This window comes from Rhinichthys klamathensis, unplaced genomic scaffold (assembly GCF_029890125.1).
Source record: "Rhinichthys klamathensis goyatoka isolate OS25496 unplaced genomic scaffold, OSU_Roscu_1.1 h1tg000050l_1, whole genome shotgun sequence".
Lineage (NCBI taxonomy): Eukaryota > Metazoa > Chordata > Actinopteri > Cypriniformes > Leuciscidae > Rhinichthys > Rhinichthys klamathensis.
This window is the reverse complement of record NW_026606596.1, coordinates 1,942,830-1,957,007: the sequence shown is the minus strand read 5'-3', so window position 1 is coordinate 1,957,007 and position 14,178 is coordinate 1,942,830.

Here is a 14,178-nt window from a genome sequence, read left to right as displayed (position 1 = left end):
ATGTTTCTTAAGCAGCAAATCAGCATATTAGAATGATTTCTAAAGGATCATGTGACACTGAAGACTGGAGTAATGATGCTGAAAGTTCAGCTTTACCATCACAGGAATAAATTACATTTTAAAATATATTAAAATAGAAAACAGTCATTATAATATTCTTATTATATTTCACAACATTACTGTTAATTTTTCATTAAATAATGCAGCCAAGGTGAGCATATCTTACTGACCCACTGATTTTTTACAGTGCATTCTGGGTATTTCCATAGGAAGCCATAGAGTGGTGCAGGTATGACATCACATTGTAGGCCTAAACACGTAAGCGAGTTAGCATTTTAGCACTTCCGGTTCCCTCGTCCAGAATTCAATGTTTTTTTTCTAATGGAATTTTGGTAAAATGGCTGAAATAAGGTTACCAGCTGGAGTGCCCTTGAGAGCCACCAGTGGGCACTCCACACAGACTATTGTAATTCCCTCACAAACTACATCTCCCATAATTCTCTGCCTGGACTCATTAGCACTCATTGTTTTCACCTGTGTCTCATCATCTTGTTTGCTCACCCTATATAAGCCTGGTTCTTTCTGTCATTCCCTGTGAAGTCTTGTTTAGTGTCACACTGCAATTTTGAGCATTCGCCCTGGTTTTCTTTATCTTGGTTTTCAATCTTCTGTACGGTTTTCTTGGTTTCCTCTGTTTTTGCCTGTACCCCTATGACTCTGTTATTGTTTGGACTGATTACCCAGTGTTTATGACCTTTGCCTGTTTTCGACTACGATTGTGGATTACCCTTTTAATAAAACTGCATTTGGATCCTCAACCTTTGTGTTTCCGAGCAGTTCGTGACAAAGGTCTATGGTGAACAAGCTCAAGCTCGTTTTATTCTACAAAATAAAATACATCAATATTACAGCACTCATGATTTTTGTTAAGCTGTTACGTGTCTTGAAAAAGGTGGTTGCTAACAAGTGGCTATATGAGACTACAGAGGTTGTCGAGGAGAGTAAACGTCATCACACTGAACAGGTAAGCTCAGTCCGCTATTACAGCATCATTATGCTTATAATTGTGATAAACTAGTCTAACTCAAATTTTTAGATAAAGTTGTCGGAAGCTTAGTGATGGTGATGGTGATGTTGAATTCGTTGGACCGTGGTGTAGGTCGTTTATAGCCTACCTTTAGTTTTTTACTTCTGCCGACTGCATTCAGGCTTCAAAATTCATAAAAGTTGTGTTCATATGTAATAATTATATTGATGGATAAAATGTGCAAGTATCATAAACTTTTGTTGATCACAGAGCTTGTTTTGAGTGATAATCCAAAAGCCTATGGGAAAATTCGATTGGGTTTTTCTCGAGGGAACCAGCGTGATGCTAAATGCCGGTTGGCCTACAAAGTGACATCATACCTGCACCACTCTATTTTGATGCTGACTCTGTCCAAAATGGCATACTCTTTGAGTAGGTATTTCTTTTGCTTTCTGACCATTAAAAAAGTATGTTATATTTCTGAATGTGCATAGTATGAATGCAATCTGGGCATAATACATCAACCATGTGGTCACTGGCATGTGACCTGCAACAAGCGTTGCATTACTTATGCTGCGTTCACACCATAACGCTATACCACAATTTCGGAATGACCACTCTGTTCTCTGTTCAATATGAAACAATTTGGAATGTTCAATATGGAATGAGCTTTTCACATCGTCGGACTGGGATAGTACAGTGTCCTTTTTAAGTGCATTTTAGAATCTCCGCAGAAGTAGTAGGTCATCAGGGTAATTTTGCCTAATGTTTTATGAAACTATTCGGACATGCTATTCCTGTCACATACTGTTTTTACTTATTATATATTACAGGAAGTACGAATATTCAGATGAGACAGCTTTAGAAACTGATTAGGGAATGGACTGAGACACACCCAAGGACAAGAAAAGGATACAATAAACAAGGGGAACAGGAAACTAAAGACAGGGAATGAGACCTTTATAATATTAACCATATCAAAATAAAAGACACTGACATAAAAGACTTCAAAACCCCAAAGTACAAACATCAGACCATATTTTAGGTTAGCTGACAAAGAATTATTATGTTTTACAGTGAAGGGTGTGTTGTATTTTTTTGACTGATGTGTGCAGACAGATTTGTGTGCGATTATTTGATGGATGTTGCTGGAGTCCGTTCAGAGAGGTACAAAGGAGATCGCTCCAAGCTATTTTTTTTATTGTGCTTGCTTAGCAGTTTTTGAGTTATAAGAGAGACGCTGTCCGCTTTAAGAGTAATGTCAAATAACACAATACTTGACAAGATTAACTTTGGAATAAAAAAAGAAAGAAAAATTGAGCACACAGCTGTCTTGCCAATTTGCTATTGTAAATTCAGGTGCTACAAAAGATGAAGGATAGCCTGTGCTACCCAGCTTCTATGTGTGGGCTCATAACAAAAATCCTACTATGAAACATTTTAGCCTTTGCTCATGTCCTAAATAAATATCATGTTTCCTGACAATTCTGTGGCCATTTTTAACCAGCTCTCACACCTTTTGGGAAATGGAAACTTTGAGTCACTGAAGCACATGTATTCAAACATGCCTCACGCTCTATGGAAGAATCATCTCGAGCTTCTCATGTCACTGTCCAACATGAGACGTCTCAACAAGTCTGAGCTGAAATGAGGCCCACTTTGAAGATGTGATGTATTCATCATCCATAAGAAAGACAATATAGAAACATATGCACTAAAAGACTTATGACCTGGACATCTTAGAAGTTTTTTTTATATATGTGAGTTATATCCTTATTAATTATTTTTGTTAATTTTTATCCTCTGAAAATAATAATAATTTCTCTCTGAGGCCATACCAATATGCTTCAGTTGCCTTTAAAATGTATGTTTTCATGCAATTGTACATTTCTATGAAACTTCATAGAATATTTTCAGTTATCAAATTCCCCCATTAACATACAAAATATAGTTAGAGAAAACATAATATGTTAATAAAAAAATACATATTTAAAAAAATGTGTATAACACACATTTATGCCATGGTCACACACATTGTGTGATAAATCAGAAAAAGTTTCCTTGATGCAAACACAGAAATGCAAGCAATACAAGTGTGATTTACATTTTCAAAAAATCTTCCAAAACTGTGCACTGAAATGAATTTTCTGGTGCAGTACAGATGTTCTGTGATGTTCTTTTCCAGCTAATGAAAGAGAGTTATGGCAACTGATCAACAAACAAACAACAAAGTCCTTCTGACAACTCAATATGATATAAAATACATTTATTTGAAAGACTCCACTGGCCAAAAGCATGTTATTGTTTGTAAAATGTATTTAAGGTGTTTATTTTTTGACTCCTCAGATTCATAGAGCCGATGGCGTTCCCAGTATGATTTATGAAGACATGTTGCTGTTTTAACCTCTCTAACCTAAACCCTCTTTTTTTTTTCTCTGCATGAGACTCACATTAATCATCACTCCAGATTTAGGCTGCCTGGAACATCAACGGTGTTGATTTGAGTTTTCATCCACAGGATACATCAGTGTCTAGAGAATGAAAGTTTAAGAAGGGATTGTTTTATTTTACACCCTGACTAGACAGTTACAAGGAATGTTACACTTCGCAATCCCTTAACCGGCTTTCCTCAGGAGTGGTGAAGGGAAGACGGACGCAACACCAGAAGGTCAGTGAAGTGCTAAACAGTGATGAAACAGTGAGGAGACTCATTTATTCTTGGAATTAATCTAAAGACACGGCCAGTCGGATTGGTTCTCATGAAGTGCACAACAGAAAAAGCAGGTATGCTAGTATTCCCATTTTGTACATCAAGAACATCAAACTACTCTAAATTCTCTTCCATAAAAGCTCAGCATAGAAAAAAAATGTATGGTGCTGATCCATGATGACCACAGAAATTAGAAAATAAGTCCTAAAAGCCAAATACATAGGCCTATGTGAAACCCTTTAACTCCTTATCTGGCCACTTCCATTGTATTTGCATGTAATGTGGTGTTATGGACGTGGAGTTTTTTCAGTGGAATAAGGGTGTCATCGTTGCAGGAGTTTCACATATTCCATTTCGTTCCGAAGAAACAATTCCATTGGTAAGTTCATGTTTGAAGTTCATGTAGAATAACTGGCTGAACTGTTTTTCAGAGAAACGAGTATGTGACCTTAGAATGTTTCCTAAATATCTGCAAACATATTATGGTTTTTTTTTTGTTGTGATTTAGTAAATTCAAAAAGTAAGCACCTTTTAAGGGTTAAAATAATAAAAACACATTCTCATGAAAACAGTATAATTTGTACAAGATGGTGAAATCGTTGTTCCTCGTACATCTTAAAAGGTAATATTCTTTGGGTCGTATGTTTTTCTACAATCCATTACTTATGATCAAAATTTCAGCATATCATACGAATGACATCTTCTCTTCTCTTTATTTATGAATTGATTTTCAGGAAGTTCCCAAAGAGAGACTTCGTCAGATTTAGCTCACTTTTGGGGACAATTTAGTCTCTAAACCACAGCTAATCACGTACAGTACTTTTAGATGATGATCTTTCTTGAGAAAGCAAAATGTGTAAATGCCAGAAACAAGGATCCAACTTGAGTCCCATCCAGATTAGTCAATCCAATTTAAGATATACTGTAACCACAATGGCTTCAGTTAAAAGAGCTGCATAAAACACGTTCCAAGCCTCGGAGCATCCCATCTATCTGATTAGCCAATGAACTTTGGTCATTGAAATAGTCCAGGAAGTCCAGTTTTTTTAATGTTCTTTAGAAATGTCTTTAGGGGACGAGATGCAGAAATTGAGTCATTAATCTTGACACTTTAGAGTAGCAGTCATAATGAACGCACTCGTTGAACTTTGCATTTAGTTCACAAATCAAGAAATCAACATGCACGTGCGCTTAAACAGTTTGAAGTATAGTTCTTCTGGCAAGTACACTGTGTCTTCAAGCATCAACAAGTCTACTTAACTCTCCATTTCATCTCAAGTAAATAAGTCCTGCAATATCTCAAGGGTGTTAGGAAACACTGTGGGCAAGGTAAACATTTGTGTGATGACCCTGGCCTGAGTCACTTTGGGCCAGCTGTCAGATGGTGACTCACTGTCTGACTGAGGTGGGGCTAAGAATATTCTCTGTCTGTGAGTTTAGGTGAACGGGACCCTGTGGTGCCATCATAAAGTTCCTGAAGACTCCACTTAGAGTCAATACAAAATCAATAGCAAGTCAAAATAAAAAAAGGAAGGATTGATTATATCAGGTGCATTTACGCTAATTGTAAGAGACATTCCAGCCCGATCTCACGGCAATTCGTACCAATTTTACGAGGTGGCTAATTCGTACTAATTCATACGACCTCACTCGTACAAATTCGTACGATTTTTGCCAATTTGTACATATTTTACAAGTTACCAAATTCGTATGAATTCGTACGAATGACCTACCCCTGACCCCGCCCCTAAACCTGCCCATCACGTGGGTTTGGACAAATCGTACAAATTCGTACGAGTGAGGTCGTATGAATTAGTAAGAATTAGCCACCTTTTAATACGAATTTGTCGTAAGATAGCGTTGGACATTCAGACAAAACAACAATGATTTCCACACCACATCTGAAGCACAATTTTCATATTGTTTTGGAGGCTGATGACAAGATATGGTCCAAACATAACAGAACAAATGTTAACATCACCCCATCTGTGTTGTTTTTATCTTCATATTTTGGTGACTGTGAAGTATTTATGGTGAGGTAACAGAATTTGATGACATGAACTTCAAAATAACAACAATAAATTCTATTGTGTAATTTTTCACTTATTTTAAATTATCTTTATAGACAACAACTTATGTGAATACCACCCCACCCTTAAGAAAAATAAGTTTATTCAAGTGTTCTATTAGTATACCTACTGCTTTTAAACTAAAAGAAAGTTTTAACCAAGAAAGTATACTTTCAGATATATTTTAAGTACTTCTCAGAAATTAAAATTGCACTCAACTATACTTGACTTACTGACAGAAAGGTCTAAGTATATTTGGCCTACTGGTACTCAGTCTTTTGATCGAGGTATACTTTACCGTGTAATTAAGTATTCAAAGTATACGGCTTGTTGTTACTCTTTTGATTGAGTAGCCTATTAAATACTTTTTTTCCCACATAGTTTTACATACAGCCTTATAAACTTACATTATAAATCAATATTTTCAAACAAAGAAAACAGATATTTTCCTAATTCAGAGTACCTGAATTTTTGTGTAGGCTAGTCCACTTGTAGTGTACATAGGAATTTTCTTCAAATCTACTTTACTAGTTCCCCACCACTGACTGAATTTTCTATCTATCCATGTTTTCAGCGTTATATAGGGGGCGCTATTACACATCAAACATCATACAGAATCTCCGGATCAAAACACAGGTGAAGAATCAGAAACAAGTGATATAAGATTGCTTACGTAAATGTAAAACAACATGATTATCAAACATTAAACAGCATGTAAACTACCTAATGTAGCCTACCGAATGAAATGTCGACCAGGAAGGTGTAAAGACTGTGAAGCTTTGTGTGTTGATGAATTCGATCTACTCCATCTGATCATCGTTCTGAATCCGATCCCAACGAATTTTTTGACAAAAATGCGATTTTCTCAGCTTTTTGTTTAAAATGTTGCTTTTCTTAATGAAACTTACCCAGATTCAAGTGTTGATAAAAAAGGGGGCATGAAGCTAAAATAAAATGTTTTTAAAATGGAAAGAGTTACAGCACAGTTAAAGGTATATTTCATATCTTTACATAGTAGTATACTTGTAAGTGTAAGATAAATATAATTAATTGTTAACTATACGTAGACATTTAGTTATGAAATAGTTGTGCACTTAAAGCTTACTATTACACTTAGAGTATTCCGATACCAAAAAGTGGGCCACTTTCGTCCTAAGCAGTATTGAAATAGTACACTTACATGTTTATTACTAGAACATCAATATTAGTACTTACTACATAAAGTATACTCAAAAATGTACTTGAACTTTACTTAAGTATACTTCATAAAATGAACTTGCTGTGCTCATTGTGTTCTGTCTTCCAGTTTGTATTTCCACAGCATGAAGATAAGATCTTACTTATTTGTAAATGAACCGCTTGTTTTAAAATCTTTCGATAGCTTTCGTTAACTCTACAATAAGTAAATCCTCTTCACCAGCTAATTACACTTTGACAACGATGCCATAGAAATATACAGAGCTACTGCAAAAATGGAAGTTCGAAGACAAAATTAAAAAGATGGCTGAGCAATTGTTTCTCTAAGGAATAAGGTCTATACAAGCAATGTTGTCTGTTGCCAGTGTAGATCATCTTGGCAAAATGTGACTTAATGAAATAGCACCATTTTGATAATCACAATTTGAAACCGTCTTTATACAAGTAGTTATCAAGAGAGCACATTTTATCCTTAATGGCGAAAAGATGGTTCCACAGTAGGGGACATTAAAAGCTGACCCTTGCAAGATGGCCATGATGTTCCAAGACAGACAAAGCACGCAAACACAAGATTTAATTGAAAAAGACAGAGTGCAAAAATATAAAGAAATTCATGAAGCTTGGAGACTAATGGGACTTTAATGAACACAAAGAATCACTAAGTCCACTACACATCAAACATATACAACATCGATTAAAGAACTAAGAAAACCGAGGACTTAAATACGCATGCCATGGAATGATAATCAACGGAAAATGGAACAGATGTGTAACTATTAGAAACCATAACAACCAACAATGAACAAGAACTCAGCCAAATAGTGACAGGGAAACCGAAACCAAACAGAACATGACCGTGATATTCTATACAGCAATCATTGAAACGTTGGGCTGCAGGCAAGACAAATAACGAATAAAGGCTTATTTTATATCCGTGAAAAACATCTGTTCTCCAATTCACAAGTTGTGCTATAGCCAGAGGTTTGGCGAACTCTTTAGACATAATAATCTAGTCAGACTTCCAGGACTTGCACATTCATGTCCATTTATTGAAATGGACCCCTTTGGCAGTGTTAGCTTGTTAGCTCAGTGCACTGTCTCCTGCTGTTTCATTTGTGGAGGCAAGATTCATGTTTTCTGCCATATTGAAAAAATCCTGAGTCCTAAGGTTGATTTTTGGCCCTTTGTTTCATGTAATTATGAGCAGCACTCGTACCCAGAAGTTTTAGTAAATTAAACTTAAACAGTTTGTATTGTGATTGTTCAGAAACACTGTGAACTGAGTGCAGTCTTGATTCTGTTTCATCCCCAAAAAGTACTACATAATGCACAACACGCATGCATTTAAAAACAAGGTCTACTTTTATACCATCAATTATCCTCACACAATTAAATGCACAATAACACTGAAGCCAAAGCATTCTGTGGTTCATAGGCAATAAATACGTCTGTACATGTTTATAGATGTCCTTTTATTTGTTATGTTTGATTCTATAACCTTATGAAGGATGCAAGCATCGTAAACACAGTAACTTATTTTGCAAAGCGTGTCCTTACATAAAAGATTTATTTGCTGGGTGTGATGTTTTCATCCATCATATGTGTCCTACATCTTTTGAAAAAGCAGCCTGAAGATAACATGCATGTCATCGGGTCTTTTTTTCTTTGTAACCATGACAAGGTCACGCATGCTTGTGTGACTGCGCATGGATGTATGACTTGAAACACGTTTATACAAAGAATTTTTTAACATGCCAGGTTGAAACTGAGGTTGAAACCCTGCAAGCTTTCCAAAAACTCCATAAAATTCGACTTTGTTGCTTAATACAGCCTTTCAGAACATAACCTGGAGTAATAATGACAAATAAGACATTATATTTTAGGGTCTCAATTCTTCGTGGCTCCATTTTCGAAGGTTTGCAATTTTAGGAGTTTTGGGATCACAGTTCAGAAGAACTGTGCTGAAGTGATTTGAGGTAAAAGAGATCAAGGCAATCTAACAAATGATTCTTCTCTCCAAATGTCATGAAAAGGAATGAGATCATCATGGCATTCAATTACAACGGTGTTGTGAGACATTTTAAAGGGATAGTTTGCTCAAAATGAGAAATTCTGTTATCATTTACTCACTCTCATGTCGAGTTAAACCTGTATGACTGTCTTGGAACACAAAAGAAGATATTTTGAAGAATGTTTCTGTGTGATGAAAGTCAGTGGGATTCAAATCAACACTGGACTGACTGGTATAAATGAAGGAAAAAAAAGCACTGAAATATATATATATATATATATATATATATATATATATATATATATATATATATATAAATAGAAATATAGTCTTTTGTATTCCACAGAAGAAAGAAAGTCACTTGAAACAACATAGAGCGAGTAAATAATTGTAATTTTTCATTAAAAACGATGTCATAGAAAGCAGATGACACTGGGACTAATGTAAAGCTTTTTTTCACACTTTTTTTTTCTCTCTGTTCCTGAAAAAAGTTTAAACAGCTGCAGGCCTGAGTTCTACTACAGCTCCAAAACCAAGGTCACTTCTGTTCTTATGAGTAAAATAAAACACTTTAAAATGGTCTCATCTCTCACATACTGTATCATATTTCATCAGATTTTCCCTAGAGCCAGGTATGACAGATGACAAATGAATGCATGTCTTCTGCTTGTTATCTACCACAGACACATTCAGCTTACAAAGCACTGGAATTTGTTAAATTAAATTTACATTTCAGAAATGAAAAATGCAAATCATCCATTCACTCAGAGCATAAAATAACTGCAGCCTCTTATACTGTAGACACAAAAATTGTTTAGTTTATCAAACAAAACGATGAATTAGTGGTCAGTCTGATTGGAATTACACAGAACTCAGAACGAATGTCAAATGAAAATGTTATAGCCGTGGTGTTTCAATATGAAATGTCATAAATCAGATCATTTATTCTCTCAGTATGGTGGACAGCTGAGGAATTCCAGATATGACCTGTAAAATAATGAGCTAAGAGCCGTGAAGCTGAACTTTATGTCCATTGGAATATTTCTGCTTCACATCTAAAATGTCTCTTAAAGAGCTTAATAGAAAATTCCAAATAAAAAACAAACCCACAGGAGCTACACGGTAAAATGACTGATGAACATAATGTTCTCAGTCATAGAAACCATAAAAGCCTAAAAGCACAACAAAATTAAAAAAAAATAAACTCATAGCAAAAGTGTACCCGACTGACAGGGAAAAAACTGTCTTGTAGAAAGTTTGTATTGAAAACTGCTGAGGCAAAAATATTAAATTAATGGATTCCTTTTAGCTGGCTTGCTTGCTTGCTTATTTATTTATTTAAATGAATAACAAAACTGAAATTCTAAAGAAAAATGTTCTTTCAGTTTTGGCTCCTCTGTTAATGATGGCTTCTTAGGCTACCGGTAATTTTCCTTATAAACTTTATGTAATAGAAATCGCTATTTTGATGACGCGTTATGCCCGTTTACGGCGCATGTTCTTGAGTCGCTATGGAAAAATGCAATCATCGCGCGCAAATGAGCTTCTCCACTACTTCTTGTGAAATTGATTTCATCATAATTAGTATTAGTATTATCCATACTGCAAAATCCTTAAATCGTATTGATTTGATACAGGACGCATCATTTTACCTTTAAATACGGGAAAATTCCGTAGCTATTCTACGGGACAGGTGGCAAATATCATCAACACGATGGAGTTTAAAGTCACCATGAAATCAAAATGGCAAATTCTTATTATTTTATGGAATATTACAGTATTAATTATAAATTATTTATCCGTGCACATCATTACTTTTTTAAAATTCACGTGCCCTTGATCTTTAATAAAAAAAAAACGCCCCCTCCCTCTTGAAACTATCTAGCGAGCCACAAGGGCGAGACAAGTTGGCTGTGTTCAAAATCACCCCATACCCTCAAAAACGGCACTATTTGAGGGAACGGCTATTTGTAGTGGTGTCCGAAACCATAGTGAATGTTATCGACTGCAATCCTTCAATCCTTCAAATGCACCGCAACCGGTTGCACAAACTATGAGGAAAAATATCTATTTGTATATTTATTAAACAAAACCCACCCCAACATACAAAGAACACAGATCACCTGTAACATGTACAACCGATGTACACTAAACAGCTAGATAATACCCATAATGCACTCTGAGGGTCACGCTGAATGAATTCCTGTGTCTCGCCAGAAGATGGTACCCGCAGGTTATCATCTTTTACTGTCTATGGTTATCATCCATCCATCCATTTTCCAAACTACTGGTCCAATGTGAGTTCAGCATAATATCATACAGGTATAAATGTATTTTTAATTGATTATTAGATTGTTTAATTATGGTTTATATTTTCCATGAAGGAGTTCAAGATAAATCTTTTCATTACATTTGGTTCTGCCAGTTAGCTGAGTGTCAAATGATGTTCAAACAGCAAGCACAAACTAAAACGGCAGCCCTTCTGGTGCACTCAGTGTTTGAATTCTTTCAAGTGAACTGTAAAGTATAGTGGACTAATGTAGGGAATAGTAAATGAGGGTGTGGGGGCAATTTCAAACACAGCTTCTGTCACTCACATGAGATCACAGCAAACCACAATGATCAATTCACGTTGGACAAAATCAAGTACTGCCTTTATTTGTTTCTTGTTCGAGAAGCCATTCCGCTCAGATACACATCATAGGGAAGAAAATACTATCGCAACCTTTTTTATGCCGACTTTAATTTGCGAGAACTACTTGCTTTGCCTAGAGGATGCGGCAATATTGACATATTGGATTAGTGAAAATATTTCCATAACCATCTTCCAGAGAGTGTGGATACATGGGATTGAAATGACAAGATTTTATCATAATTGTCGTGAATGTACTCCTTTAAATCGTGAATGTACTCTAAAATGTGTACTAGACAGGACCCTGCTCCACCAAGTGTTGTATAGGGCTCCAGAAACATGGAAAGTCAGTGAACGTCATTTCACCAAGTGCAACATGTTCCTGGATCAACATTTGTGTTGATCCTGGAACAAAATTCCAATCGACCAATCAGATTTGAGAGACAAGTTTATACAGTTAAAGTCAGTTTAGGCTTACAACCATGGTTACGTGCTTCTACATCAGTGAAATGCACCTATCATTTCCCTCAGATTTTAGGGATAACTTATGGGTAGGGTTAGGTTTAGGGGTAGGGATAACACAATTTTTGGGCAGGAATGTTGTTTCAGGATCAACAAAATATGTTGATCCAGGAATATGTCTTACTTGGCAAAACCAGAGTGACCATGGAACGTCATGGATCTACTGTTGTGTGCTACAAGTCCCTCTTCACAACTATTTTCTTGTTAAATTCGATCTCTAAGCACTGACACAGAGCTTCCAGTGAAGTCTGGCTTCAAGCCAGTGTCGATCAAGAGTGTTCCTTGGCTGTCAAATCAACGAGAACGATTCTTGACATGAAAGTCACAAGAGAACACATTTTACTCTGAATTTGGACTTTTTGGCCTCCAGCAAGCTGCACGCACTCTATCTGTCATTTTTACAGCTTTGTGTAAAGACTCAGCAGAGCCATTAGTCTTACATATTTGTGTTATTGACCTTACTGCCATTGATTCGCTCTATCTTCAATAAACTTCCTGCTGTGCTCTGCTAGAGAGAAATAAGGCATGATTACATGTTTTGGTATGAGAAGACAGAGGTGTTTCAACACTCTCATGGCAATAAAAAATATATGTTACTTTAAACTATGTCCTAACTATTAAGTGATGGCTGTAATGTGCATTTTTTTAAGTCAGAAAAAAGTTAGAGGCCGTAATAACTTTCGGTGACAGCAAGAAGCAGAAGTACAGTTATTTACTTGGTTTGAAAGGTCTGAAGCCCCATGATGAAAAGGACCACAGCTGCTTCAGTATGTTTTATGACTCGTTTGCTCTCGTAAAAAACCCTAATCACAGCAATCATCCCCACATGCAGGGCAAAGACTTTTGTGCACCACCTGGGAGCCTTCTCCTTTCTGCAACTTGACACACACAGTCGGTTTTTCCACAGAGGATCTGTCACAACTGATACAAGTCCAAAACTCACACAAATTATCCTGTTTTATCTACTAGAATGTTCACTGTGATACAAAAAGAGATCTTTTTGACAATAACATTTTTCAATTTAAACTTGGATGGATGGATGGATGGATAGATAAACCATCAGACAGACAGATGGATAGATAGCCTAGATAAAACATCGGATGGATGGATGGATGGATGGATGGATGGATGGATGGATGGACGGAGGGATGGATGGAATAAACAACAGTCCATTAGATTTAACTGCATGACCATGAGAAACTCCAATAAAATAATAATTGTTAATGATCATCTCTGCGGTTTTATTACTTAAATTCCCATATTTCAACATGTATGCAGTGAAAAGAGTGTTTCTTCAGTTCTCTTGCCAATGGCACATCAGCAGATGTACTTTTGACTTTCTTAGTTGGAGCCCATCTCTCAATACTGAAGCAGCCTAATGAAGGAGTTCTTGAACCCTGTAGGCATATCACTCCTCATCACCTCACTCCCAATATAAATCACTGTAAAACGACATGCTTACAGACATGACGACTTTATGTCAGATATATGACTGGAGTCAAAGGCATGCCAACACACTTATATCAGGGACAGCATCTTGTTAAACAGAAGGGGTTGCTTCTCAGCTCTATCATTCCCATCACTTCTTAGAGAAACCCATTTGAAACAGTCATTCTTTTTGCAGTTCCAATGGTAATGAATTGTCTTATTTATGAGATCCAAATCAAATTTGATTCTGTGCTGTAACTTCTAGTAGTGTGTAGTAATCCAAGCAAGTTTCCTCTCATCTCTCCAAACATGAGAAACCCTGTTCGTTATGCAGAAATGTCCCCATGCAAGAGCACACATACATGGAGAATAATAGAACACATATGTGTGAACTTGCACGTTCAGCCACAATACACAAGACTTTCTCTGTGGCATTTGTGTGGAGAAAGAAATGGTCTTTTCTATTGTCCTTGAGGTAAGGTCAGTTGTTGTTGGCTGGCTAAAGACAAAGTAAGATCACTAGTCAGTATGCACAAAGAACTGTTAAAGGAAATGTGCTGAAAGCTGACAATCTCAAGTTAC